Raw genomic sequence first — 3,405 nt, 5'->3', positions numbered from 1 at the left:
ATGGATGGATGTAAGTTGTGTTTTAAGGAACAAGAGAAAGTATTTGTGACCCTCCTGTTTTCGTCCATTTGGGAAAGTGGCTACCAGTCAACGATTTTATCAAGATGAAGAGGCTGCTGCTGAAGAAAACATTAGTACAAGTTGAAGTAATGGGAGACTAAAGCTTCCTGTAAGCAGAAAAATAAGTCCAAATCAGCAAGGATCTGCCGCCACTCTGCGTTTAGTTTTGTATACAAAGCAGGCAGATTTGTGATGTTTCTAAATTCACTCTTTATGAGGTGTTGATTGTAAAACATTGCGAGTCTCTGCAATGAATCCCAACACAAAAAGACGACTTGTTTAAAATGGGAGTACATGAACAACAGGGGAGCCGTGATCGCTTGTGTAATGAGCGATGACCAACAAGAGTTCATGAATAAAACAAAGTCTTGCGAGTGTGTGCGGGCGTTTGTGTCAAGCCACTAACTTGTATACATTGTAGCGTGCTGCATCAAGCACATGCATACCAGATGAGGTTTTCATACTGCACATCGGACAGGAACTGAATATCTTTTTGCTATTATTTGTCATTCAGTTTGGAATCCTTTTTACCATTTTATGAATACATTCAAAGTCAAGCAGTATATATTTCCAAAAGTACATGTTGGTGCAAGAAAATGATTAAATTCTGTTATAAAGCAAGCAGTAATGGGCGATGGGAAAATGAAGCTTCAAATATGCTTCATGAACTAGTTGTTGTAATTTTTGACTCCTCTAGATGGCAATGTTCAACATTTTGCTGGAAGCACAATGACTTGCAATTTAAATCAACAGTGCTATCTAGAGTCCAAAAATATAACAACTGGTTCACGAAGCAAATTTGAAGCATCACTTTGTTTCGTGTTGCAATGCTGAATACAACAACGCAGTCAGAGTACAACTTGTGCTGAGTGTAAATTTACTGTCCACTCAAAATAACTCAACACACCGCCCTAAATGTCTAACCTACTTCACTCCCAAGTAAAAATGTCCAAACCGCATCTCAAGTGTCAATGTTTTATATAGCTACCGATATTTTCCAGCGCTGCCTCGAGCCCTTGGGGGTGAAGTTCATCAGAGCTTCATAACTCGCCAGAGGTATCCTTGCAGCATTCGCCGCAACTTTGATGTCACGGTCATCTTGATTCAATCCACGTCTTTAAACGGGTCCTTTTGAGGACTTGCTTGAGCCTTCGAAAGAGGGGAAAAATATACGTTCGGTGAGTAGGGAGATTGTTTAGTGTTGCAGTGTTGGCCATGAACTTACAGATGCTCAGGAGCGTTGTCATGGTGAAGCGAATCTCTGTTGATGTTCTTGGCCACACACTTTTGGTATGAAACATTGCGACACAATATTTGATCGTTTTTATTCTATTAAATCCCCTTTAGAGTTATGCAGTATTGATGTTCAACCTGCTCTTTGATTCCAGAACTAACATGAACTGTGATACAAGTAGATATATTTTTTTTCTTCAACTCCAACCATGTATTGCTTTGCAGAGCATTCACCACTGTGCGCCGCAAGGATCAATGAGGTCTTGCGCTTAATAGATTCAAGGTTAATTCATTTAGTTCACTTGATGAATTCACTCGACTTCCAAGTGGTTCGTAGCCCCCACTACAAGCTCGTGAAGAAGCCTCTTAGATAAGCACAGCAGTACTTACAGGAGTTACATCGATAGCTTTTTTCCCCATTTATCATCCAAGCATGCCTGCTTTGGCTCAACAAGCCATGTGAATTATGTTAGCTGTAACAAACAAACTTCCGCTATGAAAGGAGAAAACAAATGCTATGGTTAACAGGAGCGCTTTTTAAAAAAAAAAAAAGTGACATTTCTTTTTGAAAATTGCTAATCCTTGTTCAACGACTGCTGATGATGTTGGCGACACAAGGTCGTGGAGAAACGCGCCGACGTTATCCCATTTTAGTAGCTTGTCGGAGTGCAAGCACAACTCCGTAATCTATTTATTGAAAATCTACAGTGACCGACTTCTTATTTGATAGCCAAAATGACTGACAGCCCTTTCGATAGATAGTGACAACTTAAAAGCAAGCCTGCCAGGAAATTTTTCTCATTCCTAATTCCTTTGGGGGGGGGGGGGAAACAAATACAATAAACAAGACTTTGGCGTGCCCTTCCCAAAGTCCGCTGTCCACCCCCCCTGCACCCCCCTCCAGATATAAGCATCTCATAACAAGCAAAGCGGGGCCATTAGCCCCCTGATTATTACATCCCTTAATTAGAATTCTCATTATTTAGAGAGTGAAGGGAAAATCTTGGCAGTCACATTCACATCAAAGGCATCGTCCGAAGGCAAAGATGATAATTAGATAGTCTAATCTGTCCTCTGAAGTGTCTCTTCCAAATCAACATTTCTGGATTGTTTGTTTTCCTCCCCCTCCTTCTGCCTTTGCTTGGCGATGGGAATGTTCAATTAGATTCATTGGTGACTCATTTTCTGTCTTTTGTTTTCCCTTTTTATTCTCAGAAGTGATAAATGTAATTTAGAAAAAATGTATTTAAAAGAGAATAAATGTCGTTCGATATGGAATATATAAGGAGTAGATTAAATATTCACCTTGCTATAGTCCTCCCCCATAGTAGCATCAACAGATGGCAGTGTTTCCCTGCTAAGAATGTCCAGCTGGCCTGGCTGCTCACCACATCTCCCTCCTCTTTCCCGGCGTCCTCTTTGTCTCATTTCCCTTTTCCCATTTACTTATGCAAAATGAGGCTAGCGCAGAATCATTAAGTGTAACTGCTACCTGAGATTAGCGAGAGGAGCTCAAATGAAGTGTCACTAATATGTGGATTAGCAGGGCAAAGCCACCTGAAGTTGCCTATACCGACCGGTATGCTACAAATAGGAGAAAGGATGCAATGGTGGCAAACACGTGGCACACTTATCTCCTGAACAGATAATGTTGCCATTCAGGTGCTCTAATAACAGCACATCTGTGGTTGTTACAAATGCTCGACTAGGTATTACTGTAATGTGTTGAGTTTTTTTTTTTTTTTCCAGCGGTATGTCATAAAGGAGATTACAGCTTCGGATGCAAAACGTTGAGGACATCACGGCTAATCCCAGCCGACCTGTTTGATGGAGGCTCTACTCTTGCATCCAGTAAAAGATGTTATTGAATTGTATGTGTTTGTGATTCGGTGGTTTACAATACCATAAAATTTTAGCGTTAAACTAGCGGAGTGGTGGAAACGAGTTGTATGATTTGGTTGAGCGGTTTTGAGTTTCCAACTGCGAGTGAAAAATAAACAGCCAGAGAGAATTTTTTTCCCTAAAGTAATGTTATCTGATAATCTCATTTAAATTAGACAAATAATTAGCACCAGCAGACAAGCTGTGCGATAACTTTTAAAATATTTACCT

General features: G+C 40.4%; 1 long non-coding RNA gene across 1 annotated transcript; it reads left to right on the top strand.

Moving 5' to 3' along the window:
- Positions 1 to 973: 973 nt before the first annotated feature.
- On the top strand, positions 974 to 3,162 carry LOC119120742. The gene is made up of 2 exons (XR_005097571.1): positions 974 to 1,238; positions 3,043 to 3,162. It is a non-coding gene; the product is annotated as an uncharacterized LOC119120742 (long non-coding RNA).
- Positions 3,163 to 3,405: the final 243 nt, after the last annotated feature.

This window comes from Syngnathus acus, chromosome 3 (genome assembly GCF_901709675.1).
Source record: "Syngnathus acus chromosome 3, fSynAcu1.2, whole genome shotgun sequence".
Classification (NCBI taxonomy): Eukaryota; Metazoa; Chordata; class Actinopteri; order Syngnathiformes; family Syngnathidae; genus Syngnathus; species Syngnathus acus.
This window is presented reverse-complemented; position numbering and strand designations above follow the sequence as displayed.